Here is a 16,965-nt window from a genome sequence, read left to right on the forward strand (position 1 = left end):
TTGTTGGGTAAAGGATGGAATGTGCATTCCTTCTTCCTTATGCCCAATGGGGTTCCAGGGAAATAACCTTGATCTAACAGCATTCTAGGGATGACTCGGAATGCGTGCGGGTCTAGGAACGCTGGATCATACTCTTCGATGAACTGGATTGTTTCTTCCATTTGAAACCCGTAAAGGTCGTCTGCAGTTTCGGCCGTTCCAACCATAGTACAACTGACGTCGAGAGGAGGGGCGCGGATTTCTAGTATTACCCCGTTATGGTTAAGTTTAACCATTTGGTGCAAGGTAGAAGCTACACCTCCTAAGTCATGGAGCCAAGGTCGCCCCAAGAGGAGGTTGAAAGTGGGCTTGATGTCAATTATTTGAAACTCCGTGGTGCATGCCACAGGCCCGGTTTGTATGGTAAGGTTGATTTTTCCCAACACAGGCCTTCGGGAGTTGTCATAAGCTCGTACCCCTTGCGTGGAGGTTTGGAAGTCATCGTTTCCTAGCCCCAAGCAATGGGCGGTTCGCAATGGGCAAACATTAACCGCCGAACCATTATCTACGAGTGCTAGAGGGATGTTTTATCCTTTGCATCCAACCACTAGATAAAGGGCTTTGTTGTGAGCACCCCCCGGGCAAGTCTTTGTCAGTGAAAACTATGGCCTTTTCTCCGGCATCTCTCGTGACATGGCTAACCAGTGAGTCAGGTGTGATATCTGTAGGCACCGAGATGAGGTCAAGTGAGCGAATAAGCTTTTCGCGATGTTCCTTTGAAGTACACATGAGATCCCAGATGGTAATCTCCGCCTTGGTTCTTTTTAGTTGCTTCAAGAGAGGATTTTCAATGACTTCCGCGACGGTGGTGTGCCGTCCATTCTCAGGAGTTTGTCTGACTGGGATATCGTCCATAGGAGGTGGGCGAATATCCGGTTGGTATATTCTTCCGGATCAGGTGAGGTTGTCGACCTCGGGCTCCTGAGGGGTGGTGTCGATGTGAGCATACCCGGGCCAGGTTTCAGTAAAGAGGTCCTGGCCCAACACTTGAGATAGGTAAATATCTTCAGCATCATCATCCTGTTAGGTTATGATACATATGACAATTCATAAATCATGCGGAAAAACCATAAAGCCAGGAAAGCATATTATATTCACATAATCATTTAGCATAGAATTGATGCATACATGTTGTAGCGTGCCTTCCCTAGCTGCGCCCGAACCGAACAAGAACAAGTCTTTAGGACTCCAAATGTCCTCCCTCCGTAGATAGTCCACAGTACGTCCGGATCCGCCTCAAGTTAGACCAACTAGAATCGCCCTTAAGGTTACTAGGAATTTCGGCTAGTGTTTGCAAGTGTATGGTTAATTTTATTTCAAAAACTTACCCTTTGAATACTTCAATCTTTCCTGCAAATAATGACCCTAGGCCCTTATTTATAGAGGTATGGAAAAGGAACTGGAATCTTATTAGGATACTAATTAGTTAAACTAGAATCCTAGTAGGACTCTAATTAATTAATTTTATCCTTTTAGGATTAGGAATTTAATCATCAAACAAATCCTACACAATTTAGGTTTCGTATGTGAACACAAACACTACACGAGCATGACCCACGAGCGTGCAGGCCATGCCCGCGCACAGCCCACACGGCCGCTCGGCCCACGCGAGCCGCAAGCCCACGCGAGCAGCAGCACAGCTCGCAGCCCATCGCTGCGCGCGCTGCGCGCGCTGCCATGGCCTGCTGGGCCTGGCCTTGCGCTGGGCCTGGCGTGGCCTTGGCTGTTCGTGTGGCGCGCTTGGCTTGCTGGGCGATGGCCTGGCTTCGTGCTGGGCCCTCGTCCGGCAGGCCTTGTCCGATGCTTATTCGTACGATACGCTTCCGATTAAATTCCCGGTTCCGGAATTCATTTCCGATACGAACAATATTTAATATTTCCGATTCCGGAATCAATTTCCGTTTCGAACAAATATTTAATATTTCCGTTTCCGGAATTATTTTTATATTCCGATAATATTTCCGATTCTGACAATATTTCCGTTTCCGGCAATATTTTCGATTCTGGCAATATTTCCATTTCCGATAATATTTTCCGATACGTACCATGTTTCCGTTTCCGGCAACATCTATGACTTGGATAATATTTATATTTCCGATACGATCCATATTTCCGTTTCCGGCAATATCATCGTTTCCGGAGTATTCATTTCTTGCTTGTGACGATCTCAGCTCCCACTGAAACCAAGATCCGTCGATTCCGAATATCCATAGATAGAGTATTTAATGCAATTAAATACTTGATCCGTTTACGTACTATTTGTGTGACCCTACGGGTTCAGTCAAGAGTAAGCTGTGGATTAATATCATTAATTCCACTTGAACTGAAGCGGCCTCTAGCTAGGCATTCAGCTCACTTGATCTCACTGAATTATTAACTTGTTAATTAATACTGAACCGCACTTATTAGACTTAACATAGAATGCATACTTGGACCAAGGGCATTATTTCCTTCACATCCCACACACCGCACACTTCTCTCTCGATTCGATCCATAGGGACCATAGCGAGAGGTGCACCTTGAGGCGTAATGTACACCGTGAGGTCAAAGTTCTCATTTTCTGGTTGGTCGAGAGAGATGTGACAAGAGCCGAGTGGGCTCTTGTTGTTGTTGGGTTTGCCAACGTTAGGGAGAGGTATCACTTCATCCTCTATCATGTCCTGGATCGTATGTTTTAGATTCCAGCAGTTTTCGGTGTCATGCCCATTTCCTTGATGGAATTTGCAGTAAGTACCTTCGACCCAATATTTGCCCTTGACAGGAGGGTCACGGGTGGGGCCTATAGGTCTCAACTTTCCTTGATTGGTTAGTCTTTCAAAGGCTTGTACCAATGTCGACCCGAGTGGGGCAAACTTTCGGTCTCGCATCCATCTTCCAGGGCTTCTTCGGGCGGGAGTCTCCTCTACGGCATGGACTTCTTGGGCTTGGGACATGTTGCCCCTGTTGTAGGTATTGCTTTTGTATGCGGGTTTACTTTGTATTGTTTTTGCGAGATCATCCTCGATCTTTATTCCCACATCATAAACTCTTTTGAAAGTGTCAATTCCCAGGTACCTAAGGTGCTGTCTGTAGGCCGGGTCCAGGTTGTCAATGAATTTTTGGACCAATTCTGTTTCGGGAGGCCTATTGATTAGCTGGGCCGCCTGATCCCTCCATCTAGCAAAGTAGGTCGTGAAACCCTCATTTTTCTTTTGGAAGAGAACTTCGAGCTCGCGCATGGTGACTTGAAAATCCATGTTCGACGAGTATTGCTTGATGAAGACATTGACAAAGTCTTCCCAAGTGGGGAAGAGCTTAGGGTCCTGGTGATGGTACCATTTGAGCGGCACAGATTCCAAGGACAAAGGAAAGGCAGGTAAATACATGGACTTGTCCACGCCTTTCAAGTTCATGGCATTCACAAAGCTCAATAGATGATCACGGGGATTATCCGTGGCTTTAAACTTTGGTAAGTCAGATGAACTAAACTTTTCTGGTAGTTTGCCAGGAAAAGGTTCAGGATCGAGGGAGAAGTACTTGCTCCCCATGGTTTGCTGTAGGACCATTTTTTCAATCCTCTTCTCGTTATCGAGGTCGTTTTTGGCTTGCGCAACCGCTAAGGTTTCGTTTTCCATTTTCAGTTGGCCCATGAGTTGGGTCATTTGATCCATCTGCTCTTGCAATTCTTGGATGGACATGTTTGAGGGTGCGAATCGAGGTTGGGGAAGCGGAGATCCTTGAAATGAGGGATGACGGACGGAGCTTGGAGTCACTAAACCTGGTGTTGGCGATGTATCTTCGAGGCGCACTAACCGTTGATTTCCTGATCGGCACCAAGTGGCAGGACCAGTCCTATGCATAAGATAAGCTAAAGTTTAGGTCCCAAAGTTTCGAGTATTACTTAGTCTAGACTTCGACTCTCTCTATTGGTTTTTCACTCTTTCTTTCGTTGGTACACTTTTTAGTTCTTTCTTTTGGTCATTCTTTGGATTTTCGAAACACTTGCCCGTGTGACATCCATAATTATTAGCATGTTCGGTTTTGGTGCCGAGCATTGTCGTCGTAGGAGGCCTAACAACGACGCAAAGAGTTTTTTTTTTATGAGTCGCTTTTAGAATCGAGTGCTTTTCTTACGCCTCGTAGCAATTCTTTTTACGAACGGTTTTTTTGTGCTATGTATTTTCCTTTTGCGCGGGCACCGAGGCTACTGCGCCTGACCAGAAGGCCAAACAGCAACTTCAGCGCCCAGCGTCGGGCGTGAGAAATTCTGGCGCCCAGCCAGGGGCGTTGAAAATGCGTCCCTGGCTGGTTCTCGTTTTCTGTTTGCGTCTACTTTTATTTATGCGACTTCGATTTTGCGTGCTTGCCTAATAACGTCCTTTACGCGTTGTGCAGCGTTTGTGGGATTCGTTACAGGCCATCCCGAGCGTCGCTTATTTTTGTGGCGATCGTTCGGGTTTGCGGAACACGTGTTTCGGTATAAATCTTTGGCAAATTGGTTTACGAATGTTTGGGCAATTTTTAAGGTCGTTGGTTTTTCTAGGATAGTTTGTCACACACAATCATATATTTCGCTACACATAACTAACATTCCATCATGAGGCAATAATAATATGTCATGTAGTTTATGATAGGCTTCTATGGGTAGTTATTTGCGCCTGGCTTGGTACCGCTTCTATCACAGATCCAACACATGCCCCGGTCGAGGTAGTGTCTTCAACAGACGAATTTCGTCCCAGAAGGCCAACCCGCAAGTGCAAGCCAAGGGGGCATGCAGGCGAGAGGGACCTAGTGGGCGAGCGATTGGGTTTGGGACAGGTGTACTACTAGCGAAAGTGCCGAGTGGACAACATTCGAAGCGTATGCACCCCCCGGTTGGCGATGGGTATCCTTAGTCCCAACCCCCGAGATGAAACACCAAGGGAGCCAAGATTCGTTATGCGGTTCTGCCCGTTCACATTAATATGCTGATTTTCAGGTCGTCTCAACTTGATGGGGAAATAAACGCGGGGTAGGATCGTTTCACCCTTCGGCTATTTTGATTACCTACAAGCACGAGTATTTCCTTCACTATCCCAGTGGAGTCGCCACTGTGAGGGGGTCAAAAATGCACGAGGCTAATGCGTGACCTCGTCCCTCGTGGGTGTGACGCTTCTTTTTGTCAAATCAAGTGTAATTGGATTTCCTGTGAGTTTACACCCAATTGACTAGTAATATAGGAGTCGCCATTCAGTTTTTAACGACAATGAGAAAAACTGACAAAACCCGGTTATCGTGACATAAAGGGAGTGCAATTATGTTTGACCACGACGGCCGTAGGTTCCCTTGTGATCCCTGGTTGTGGGGATCGCTCAACGTACACCCGCAGGGTAGAGATTGAGGGTTCGGGGGACTGTAATTACCGAGAGGAGTACTCGCTCTTCGATAACTCCAGAGGCAGGATATCCTTACTAGCTCAGCATAAATAATTGAAGGGACATGCGTCAACTATTAAACTAATCTGAGTTGATTTTAATAATATGCAACATATAGTACTAGATCGAACGCGATTTCTGATTTATATTGTTTTAAGGGACCTAGCATGATAATCCAATTTCCCAAAAATATCATATTTATTAAGCGTGATCGAACAATCAGATTTAGTTAGTTTAACAGTTCATAAAAGGGCGAGGAAAGCAATTAAACCATGGCAAAGGGACACATTACGACGCACCCTTGAGAGGTGCGTCACGGTTCTCAGAAAACTAACCACTTTGACTTTGCTATTTCTCCTTTTATTTAACGAATCTCAAATTATGGGACAGGATATGTTTTATTCGATTTATGGATTGATTGCGACAGAACGCGTGATCGGTTTTGCAGCATGAGGCTTAGGCTTAGGAGTTTAGAGTCAATACTCAAAATAATAATTGTGTGTTGTGTCCTTTTCACGTCGAACTTAAGGCCCTATTTATAGAAAAGAGTTCGTGGAAAGATTGAATTGCAGAACTCTAATCCACGAGGAATTATGAAAAAACACGTACCAGGTATTTTCAGCGCCCAGGCCTGGGCGCCGAAATCTTCGGCGCCCAGAGCCAGGCGTTGAAAATAGGATCTGGGCTGCTTTTCTTAGTCAGATTCGGATTCCTAGAATCCGGAGTATTTGAGATTTAATTGAGTCTTTTAGTGCGTATTAACCTTGTGACGGGATGCGTCTAAGCCCGTTACGAACTCTAGGCTCGTTAGGATTTTAATTAATACGTAACTCTTACTTTCGAATCATATTAGGAATAGGATTCTCTCGCAATTTCTATCTTATTTAGGATTTATGTTGGAGTGCAACACCTAATTCTGACAGGTTTCTATCTTTTATGACTTGCCACTTTTAACAATTACCGATTACGGCAGTTACTATTTTTAGCCGGTTTCTATAAATAGCAGGTTTCGGGTGAAATGAAAAGGGGAATTGAGATTCGTTATTTTATAGGAGATGCGTTGTCAAGTGGAGATTTACGTTTTCATCATCGAACCTTCCCTTTCAGGAATGGGGACAAAAGTAGGTGTCTACACCGAGTACTCCAGCGCAATTCAGGCCAATCTGCTTGTGTAATGTAATCTACAAAATTATATCTAAATGTCTGGTTAACAGACTTAAGATAATTTTGCAAGACATAGTGGGGCCTTTACAAAATGCATTCGTTTCTAAACGTCTTATGGGTGATAACTGTCTGCTAGCCCATGAAATTTTGACATACTTAAAGAGAAGAACGAACGGATTTCGTCGAATGGCAGTTCTTAAAATAGACATGAACAAGGCTTATGATAGAGTAAATTGGCAGTTCATTGGATGGCTTCTGGACAGCATGGAATTTCCATCCAAATGGAAGCACTGGGTGTTACAATTCATTTCAACTACATCATATTCGATTCTAGTCAATGGAGAACCAACTGAAGTATTCAAGCCGAAGTGCGGATTACGCCAAGGGGACCCGCTTTCACCATACCTGTTTATCTTGGTGATGGAGGTTCTATCTAAGATGATGATTAAGCTAGAAGCTGAAGGAAAGATTAAAGGAATCAGAATCACGAGGGCTTCCCCATCTCTTTCGCATCTATTTTTTTTGCAGATGATTCTCTTTTATGTTTTAAAGCAAATTCACGTTCATGCAGGTATATACGAAGCACAATTGATTTATTTTGCAAGGTGTTGGGTGAAGCAATCAATTTTGAGAAATCAAATGTCATGTTCAGTCCGAATACGCCACACTTAATTAAAGATGAGATGAAGGCTATCATTGGTACTCCTTGCACGGACACATTGGGGACGTATTTGGGATGCAATGTAGAAATTGATGGCCTCTCTTCACAAGCCTATTTCCACATGATAGAGAATGTTCAAAAGAAAATCAACTCTTGGAAACACCTAGCTTTGTCACCTGCAGGAAGGCTACTCCTAGTTAATGGCATCTTAGCAGCTCTGTGTTCGAATGTTTTATCGATCTTCTTACTACCGAGGTCAACTACGAAAAAGATTAACTCCCTTCTAATGTGGTATTGATGGAGAACAAACAATGAAACCAGGGGCATGTGTTGGGTTAAACGTTCCCAATTGGAGTTACCTAAGGGTCTGAGTGGGATTGGATTGCGTAACATCGAAGCTTATAACAAGGCTCTTTTGGTTAAACAAGCTATGCGTCTATATCATAACCCTAACTTGCTGCTTCTCGTGTATACAAGTCAGCTTATAAGAACACTCCATTGGAAGCAGGTTTAACAAGAAATATTCACTATAAAGCCACATGGGCCTATAGAGGAATATGTAAAAGTGTAGCCCAAGTAAGAGGCGGTTTTAGTAAAGTGTTGTATAGTGGGGATACTATTATACAAAGAGAAAGGGGGCTACGATCAGAAACAATTCGGTATAAGAAAAATATTATCCCTCAAATTCAGCAGAGCTCAGTAAAGAACCTATTTAAACAAGGGGAAAGATCATGGAATGCAAATCTGATTTGGAATCTGTTCAAACGAGATTCAGCTTATGAGATTCTTAGTACTCATATAGCCGAGGGAGACAAAAAAATATCAATACCACTGGACTGGTAGTTCATCCACAAGACTGATTGTTAAAGCCGTTTATGCAGCGTTAGTGGGGGCACAAAGGACAAGGAATAATGAAACTAGAGAGGAGAAGTTTTGGAAGAAATTATGACATTCTCCTTTACTTCCAAAATGGAAGATGTTCATTTGGAAGGTTATGAATAAAGCCCTTCCTCTGAGGAAAAGGATGAAGCAAAGAGGAACTCAAGTCAATCCCAATTTTCCCTATTTGTAATGAGAAGGAAGAAACTGAAGAGCATATATTCAGAGACTGCTATGTTGCCCAACATGTTTGGAAGGAAAGTAATTTGGGGATCAGAAATGTCATACAGAGAATATAAGTTGCAGACAATGGGTGTTAAACTGGCTGAGTTACATGTGGAAGGAGGATGCACTAGATAGTAGTAGGGCAATGGAATTTTCAATTATTATGTGGGCTTTGTGGGTTCATAGGAATGATATAGTTTTCAGAGGGAGTCACCCTCACCCAAATAACATTATGCAGAGTATAATTTCTTTCAGATTAATGGCGTGCAAGGCCATTGAGGAGCGGCAAAGGAGAATACGGAAAGAACGCACCAACAATCTAGCTAAAGGCAGAACTACAGAGCAGGTTATGGAGTGCATCAACAGTAGATGGAGCATGGAAAAAGAACAAGAAAAAACAAACCATAGATGCTGCAATTGGTTGGTGCATTGAATCCAATGGAAGGATTATGGCGGAAGGATCATCATGAGTTTTTAGTTGTAGCGCCCAGGTTACAGAAGCTCTGGCAATGATACAAGGTCTTAATGAAGCAAAGAGGAGTGGTTTCATGGATGTGCTTGTTCTCACTGATTGTATTAACCTGATTATTGCATTCAGACAAGCTACTAACTGATGTCTCTTTGAAGTGGCTTCTATTTGTAGTGATATAGTTAGTGTAGCTAATACTTTGAATAATGTAACTATTGCAAAATGTGATAGAGGTAGGGTAACTAGAGCTCATAATATGGCTTGTATGGCTAGAACTAATGGGCTTTAATTTCTTTGTTTCTGTTTGTATTAGCTGTCAAAGAAAAAACTAATAATTAAATCTACACAAAGTTTATGGAGAAGAAGGGTTGGGGATTTTGTCTTGTATTTGATGGGACTTTTTGAAATTTACCAAAATGGAACAAAGAGGCTGACCAAGCCCAAAGTATGGTGGCAAGCAAACTTAAAATTTTAGGAAATTTTAACAGTAAAATCTCAATTATTCGGGGTCTTTCATTTTTAATCCGAACTATTGTTTAATCTAGAATAATCCTAATTATCATAGGACTCTTCTCATAACATTCCAGCTTTACAGGTTACCTTCAAAACAGATTATCACATACTATATATTTTTTAAAATCCATTTTTACCTTCCTTTGATCTTCCTTCCCTAGTTTACCAGGTCACCATAGTCGACCCACCAGTAATCACTAGGGGTGAGCAAAAAGTTAGGGTACCCTGAATCGGAATCGGGACCTGTTAGGAATCTACGGTACCGGAATCAGTGGCGGACCTACGTACCTCTAGAGGGGTTCAAAGGGACCCCCATTATTTTTGGAAAAAAACTGTAAAGTTGATATGGGGGTAATTAATTACAGTTGAAATAGTTAAGTTATGTATAATTAACTTACATTTATGACAATGAAATGTACTTGAAGCATAATGGTTGCTCGAATACTATGTTGCCCGTGAAGTTAATTAACTTACATTTATGACCAGGGTTTGAATCCTTTTAAGTGAAGTTTATTATGATTTTTTTTTTCATTTATTTTTTGTCTTTTACTTTGTCTCCTTCGTTGATCATCTAAATTCTTTATGTTTATTTTTTTTTCTTCATTGCTTTTTTTTTCTAGAATGGTTCATGATTTTGCTTTTTTAATAAAAAAGAAAATAGTAATGTTATTTTTTCTTCAAAAATATTTTGTATTTTTCTTAAGATATACTTCTAGTGGTAATTATTGTAATAAAGTAAATCTCATTTTAAGTATGAAAAGCTTGTTTTTTTCATTTTAAATTGAAATCGCGCCAAGTTATTGTTTGCCATTCGGAATGGGTGTTGAGTTTTATTGCTATGAAAATCCAAAATTAAAGTTCATAAATCCTCCACATATTTTATTATGGCGTTTTTAATATTTCGAGTACTTACCTTTCAACTTTAACCCTCTATAAAGAGCAAATCTAAAAAATTAGAAAGCAAATCATAAATTTTTTTTGGACCCCCATTTATAAATTTATAGGTCCCCCCTGACCGGAATCTGAACCTGTTGTGCAGGTTCCGATTCCGGGTAACAAAATTAGGAACCTGTTGAAACGGGTTCCAGTTCCAGTTATCAATTTTTCGGAACGGGTACCCTGTTGGGTACCATGTACACACCAATTCTAATATGAATTTCCCAAAATAAGGGTTTGGGCCTTATAAAAAATGCTTCATATGCCTAAAATATAAAACAATCCAAGCTACTTTTGGAAAATGTAAATATGAAATTACAATTTAAGCCAAAGCTATAAAACAATCAAATCCCAAACTATAAAATAGATTTTTTTTTTCTCAACAGATTAGCAATAATTTATTTAAATTTTTAAAGTGACAGGGTACCCTATATCAGAACCTGTTGGAACAAGTTTCGGTTTCGGTTCCGGTTCTCATTTTTAGGAACCTGTTGCAACAGGTTCCGGTTCCGGTTCCCATTTTCAGGAACCTGTTGCAACAAGTTCCGGTTCCGATTCCTGAAATTTTCACTAGTACATAATTGAGTTTACGTAACATCTTAAAAGTGTTACATAAAGTGGTAAAAGTGTTATTATAGACAATAGATAACACTTTGGTGGGTAATACATCCGCCAATGCTCCCTAAAGTCTTCTGTAAAACTTTGGGTAACGTATGGTAACACTTTTAAAAGTGTTACTATAAATCCTCTTATGTAACACTTTTTAATATCATTACACTAGTAAAAAAAGCTCAAGTGTGAGCTCATTTAAAGGGGCCAAGTGCGGGCTTTTACATGGCGTGCCCGCACTTGATGTTTCTCAAGTGCTGCCAAAATATTGGCAGCACTTGTTGTTTCAAGTGCTGCCAATTTGGAAAATGAGCGCGCACTTGGCAAATTTGGTGCTGCCAATTTTAGAATATGAGTCTGCACTTGACAAATTTGGTGCTTCCAATTTTGAGAATGAGCCCTCACTTGACAAATTTGGTGCTGCCAATTTTGAAAGAGCCCGCACTTGACATATAAATGGGCAGCACAAACATAAAAAAGAGCCGCACTTGATCTATATTTGTTATATAACCGATTTTCCTGCTACATACTATGTATATTATAAAATTGGACCACACCACTAGTTAACCTCCATACACCACATAAAAAAGTATTCATTATTTAGATAATTAAATTATATAGTATATAATTATAAATAAAAAATTCGATTACATTACAATCATATGAAAACTAGCATCATAATCTAAGATTTGCTACAAGAAAATATCAAAGACTATCATTGGTAGTAAAGTTTGCCAACTTTTCTCGAACTTCATTAATCTCCTTAGTTGTGAAAGGCTGCTCCCTCGGATTGTTGAATACCTTAAAAAGACCGACCGTCAAAAAACATATATACTTTACTTATATTATAAATATTGAATCAAACAATAATTAAGACTTAATTCGTTCATAACAATGTAATAATAAACCTTATAATAATAAAAATGGTTTATTTCCCTCATAACTTTCGACTAATGAACTTAAATAAGTATTTTAAATCTTTTACATGTTTAATATACTTAGTTTTATGTTTTAAATACTCACTAATACCTACTTTGGTCAAGTTATGCAAATTAAACATCGTTTGATCATTATAGACTACATTTTGACTAAAATGGCTTACTTCGTTTCCAACTTTCAACCAATGAACCTAAATAAGTATTTTAAAAAATTTAGATGTTTAGTATACTTAGTTTTATGTTTCAAAGAGTCATTCTCACCTACTTTAGTCTAGTTATTCTCATATAAGACTCGTTTGATCATCATAGGGTTACATTGTGACTAAAATTACTTTTTTCGGTCCCAACTTACAACTAATGAACCTAAATTAGTATTTAAAATCCTTTACATGTTTAATATACTTATATTTATGTTTCAAAGACCCATTATCACCTACTTTGGTCAAGTTATGCACATATAAGACTCGTTTGGTGGCTATAGGTCATATTTTGACTAAAATCGCTTATTTCGCTCCCATCTTTTAACTAATGAACTCAATTAATTATTTTAAACCGTTTACACGTTTAATAAACTTTTAAATTTATGTTTTAAAGACTCATTATCACCCAATTTGGTCAAGATATTCACATATAAGACTCGTTTGATCATTATAGGTCACATTTTGACTAAAATGGCTTATTTCGGTCCCGACTTTCAACTAATGAACCTAAATAAGTATTTTAAACCCTTTACATATTTGATATACTTATTTTTATGTTCCAAAGACTCATTCTCACCTACTTTGGTAAAGTTATGCACATATAAGGCTCGTTTTATCCTTATAGGTCACATTTTTACTAAAATGACTTATTTTTGTCCCAACTTTCAACTAATGAACCTAAATGAGTCTTTTACACCCCTAACATGTTTAATACACTTAGATTAATGTTTTAAATACTCATTATCACCCACTTTGGTCAAGTTATACACATTTAAGGCTCGTTTGATCATTTTAGGTAACATTTTGACTAAAATGACATATTTGGGTTCCAACTTTCAACTAATGAACTTAAATGAGTATTTTTAACCCTTTACAGGTTTAATATACTTAGATTTATGTTTCAAAGACTCATTATAACCTACTTTGATCAAGGTATACACATTTAAGGCTCGTTTGATCGTTATAGGTCACATTTTGACTAAAATGACTAATTTCGGTCGCAACTTTCAACTAATAAACCTAAATGAGTATTTTTAAACTCTTCACATGATCAATACAAGCTTTATATTTTAAAGACTCATCATCACCCACTTTGGTCAAGGTATGCACATTTAAGGCTCGTTAGTTCAATATAGTTCATATTTTAACTAAAAATGCCTTATTTCGGTTTTAACTTTCAACTAATGAATCTAAATAAGTATTTCAAACCCTTTATATGTTTATTAGACTTATTTTAATGTTTCTAAAACCCTGGCAGCCATTTGAAACTTGTCCCATGTCTTTCCCATGTTTATGATTTATATGCTTTTAAGCTCAGTATAAATTAATTGAGGAATTATGATAATACTGGCTAAAGACACGTTCGTTACACGTAACACGTAACGTAAGATGTTGTAGTTATCATATATACTTAAAAAAAAAAAGGTATACAAGCATAATATAGTTAGAATATTTATATTTATTCCATTATTCGTATATAGTTAGAATATTTACATTTATTCCATTATTCGTATATAGTTATATACAACAAAAAGTAACCTTACATTTAATTACACACGTTTTTTTTTCCAAGTCCAAAAGTAGACATGTAATCCTAAAGACTACGTACCTTAGTAAAGGTAATCAAAAGGTTGGATGTATACATATTCAAAAGAAGCGTTCCAAATCCACCGCCACGCATTTGAAATTTTCGCATGAAGTATTTCCCATTGCAAGATGGAGTATAATGAGCTTAAAAGCATATTCTAAATAACGTATATCATAATACCTGATTATATTCGGATGAAGGTACATAACCCTTACTTTCATCCTTTATCGCACGTTTACACTTGTCAATTGGCTTTGCTTGATACTTGGACCTTACTTCAGTAACAGGAGTAATTCTAGTGGCATAACCCCTTCAATATCAAATTCATTTACTGTAAATGAAAGTATGAAATAAACAGTAGTTTATTTTTGGATTTAACAAAGTGATTCCCAAACTTTGAATAATCAAAATATAAAACGGTAACAAATCATACCGTAGAAAAGTCTTCCAAGTCATGTAGAGCTGATAATCGAATACCTTTCCAGCAATAAACCTGCACAAACAACAATATGATAAGACAAAAAAAGCAAGGTCTGGTAGTTACGTTCATTTGCCACTGCAATATGCTATAGCCAGATATCTTATAAAGCAAGATAGAGACTAAGATAAGTACCTAAGAACTAATAGCAGGATATGGCTTAAACAATATCACTATAACTTTGGCAACCAGGGTGCACCCAAACTTACAAAACGAGATATATATTCAAACAACAATGTTGGGTTACAATTAGATACGAATATAGTTATATAGTCGTTTCTTCGCTACAAACACGAGGTACATCCTAACACAAATAAGGGACATCCTATGGTCAGCATTATGCAGATAAACTGTATTTTATCATAAAGTTGACACGTAAATGAAATTTTAGATATTAAAATGTTACAACCAGGTCCATTTACATTATTATATATGTTTACTAGAGTACCAATAGAACCAGTAGATCCAACAATATATATAGGTTATAAGTAAACAATTAGGGTTTTTAATCTACCGAAAAATAAAAAAATTAGCAAAGAAGTTCATCTGAACCCCCAATAATCAAGAACTTATACAGCAAAAACCACCAAAATTATCAATTGAGAATTGTAGGAAGGAGGGGGATGACTAAAAAGGGGAGAAATCTAAGGAAAATGGATAGATTACACTGGCCAAAAAAACAAAAAAAGTCCTAAAAAATTCTAAAACTAAGAGAAATTAACAATAATTACACAAAAAAGCACTAAAATCGAACTTTTTCAATGCAAAGCAACATATCATAAACACGAATCGCCAAAAATAATCGAAAATAAAAATCCAAAGAACAGACCTGCATTAGTTCCATCTAGAAGAAGGTGGAGCTCAGCGGTGATGGGGAAAGGAGGAGCGATGCAGAAGGAGAGGAGAGGAAGAGCAGCGGCGACGCGGCATGAAGAGGAAGAGCAGCGACGACTTGTTAGAGAAGAACTAGAAAAGAAGTAGAGAAGGGGAAGGAGAGGAGCGGGGAAATGAAAATTAAAAAAAGATAATGAGCCCGCACTTGAGCTCAAAACTCGCAATTGAACTCAAGTGTTGCCAATTTTCTAAAATGAGCCCGCACTTGTGAAAAATGTTTCTTTTTCCTTTCTTTTTTGTGATCTCAAGTGCTGCCAATTTATTAAATGAGTCGCACTTGAAGACAAGCACATGCCGATTTTTCCTCTAGTGTATGGCATGACGCAAATACAATCACAAAGTCCTGAGCCATGGGTTAGGCTCGGTCCACATTTTTTTTTGAAAAGACCCTGATACAATATAAAACACGTTAAATACAGTGTAATTAGGCATAGGTACGAAGGTCAATCACGAAGGCATGGGTAAAAGCCACTCTTTTGAAATTTTCGCCCAACACAACCCGACACAAACAAGTAAACTTGACGTGGATCTAACCCATTCAAACACATGGCGCACGAGCTTGACACGAATCACGTCTTGTGAGGTCTCACAACCATCTTTAACCACAAATCCACAACTAAATGCCAATTTGGTTTTGACCAATATGTCTAGGAATTGGCAAGTTCATTGAAGCGTTATTTATTTTGTTTTTTTTTTTACCACCTAATTCACCCCTAGGATTAATATGGATTCGGGATAAGTTATGGGTGCATAGATTTCAGTCCCCTCCCAATTGTTGTTGCGGGGGATCGAACACGCGGTCCGTCCTACCAAGTTCAGCCTCAATCACCACTGAACTAACAGGCAATTGGTACTCCGTAAATTTCTTTTGAGTGTAGAGTCTTTTGTACAATAAATACCATTTCTTTCTTTTGGGTGTATAGTCTTTTATACAATAATTCATCGTTTATTTATTTTTTTATTTTTTTTTGGATAAAGAAAGAAAACCCAGGCGGACTCCGAGTTATAACAAACTTCTTGTAGAACAGAACATACAATGAAACTACGTTCTAACCTCAGACTATCCCAGCCCCAGTTCCAAGTAAACTTGGTGAATAGACTTCAAAGATAGACGACTAGCCGAACGGTATATGATGACGCTCCATCCTCCGGAAGAATACAAACCCAAAGCCCGACACTATATTTACACTAAAGAAAAAAGAATGCTAAATCTAAACTATAAACCAACTGCACAGCAAACCAAAGAAATACACTAGGAAAAATAAAGAAACTAACTTGAAATATATATACAAGAAATGTAATGAACTCAATATTCACCGAGCCTAAAAACAACTCAATTCTTGATAACTCAGTTTACAATGAAACCACCACCTGCAAATTTCCACACCAAGAACTCATCTTTCGGCTGGTACGAAAGAGTCGAAGCCGAGCGCGGTAAATCCTTCATGAAAAAATTCAAAAAGCAGCAGATCTGAACTAATTTAGATAACTTGGTATAATGACTAATTTACACCAAATTAAGAGATGAAGAGGAGACTAGAAAATTTGGTTGGGTGTGAACAAAAGTTCTATGTCCGGCTAAGGACGGAGAAGCGGAAACGTCCGACTGAGGACTTAAAATTCTGTCAATTCCTTTGACCCATGACAAAATGACCGTGAATCAGAGGTTCTCAACAAAAGTATGACTTGAGATTACAGATCTACAATTCATATCCCAAAATATGAGATTAAAACCACAGATTGTGAATCTATTTTGGGAGTTCTTTCTTTAAAGGCAAAGAAGAGAGGGCTGAAATGGAGTCTAGATCTAGGAGCTTTCTTTAGGGGCGGTGGCTGCTTTCATTTTGGGCTAGGGTGACTGCTTTCATTTTGGGGCTAGGGTTTCTAGAGAGAAGGGAGAGCCCCTCATTCACCGTTTATTTGTACATAAATAAAATGCAATATTACGCGTTGATTTGTACTACTCCGATATCTTTTTC

At 38.8% G+C, this 16,965-nt stretch overlaps 1 long non-coding RNA gene across 1 annotated transcript; it reads right to left on the reverse strand.

Annotated features, from left to right (window-relative positions):
* Nucleotides 1-13,522: 13,522 nt before the first annotated feature.
* LOC130460826 (uncharacterized) lies at nt 13,523-16,959 on the reverse strand. Its single transcript, XR_008920934.1, has 3 exons — nt 14,922-16,959; nt 14,048-14,107; nt 13,523-13,945 (listed from the first exon to the last, which is right to left on the reverse strand). It is a non-coding gene; the product is annotated as an uncharacterized lncRNA (long non-coding RNA).
* Nucleotides 16,960-16,965: the final 6 nt, after the last annotated feature.

This window comes from Spinacia oleracea, chromosome 5 (genome assembly GCF_020520425.1).
Source record: "Spinacia oleracea cultivar Varoflay chromosome 5, BTI_SOV_V1, whole genome shotgun sequence".
Taxonomy (NCBI): domain Eukaryota; kingdom Viridiplantae; phylum Streptophyta; class Magnoliopsida; order Caryophyllales; family Amaranthaceae; genus Spinacia; species Spinacia oleracea.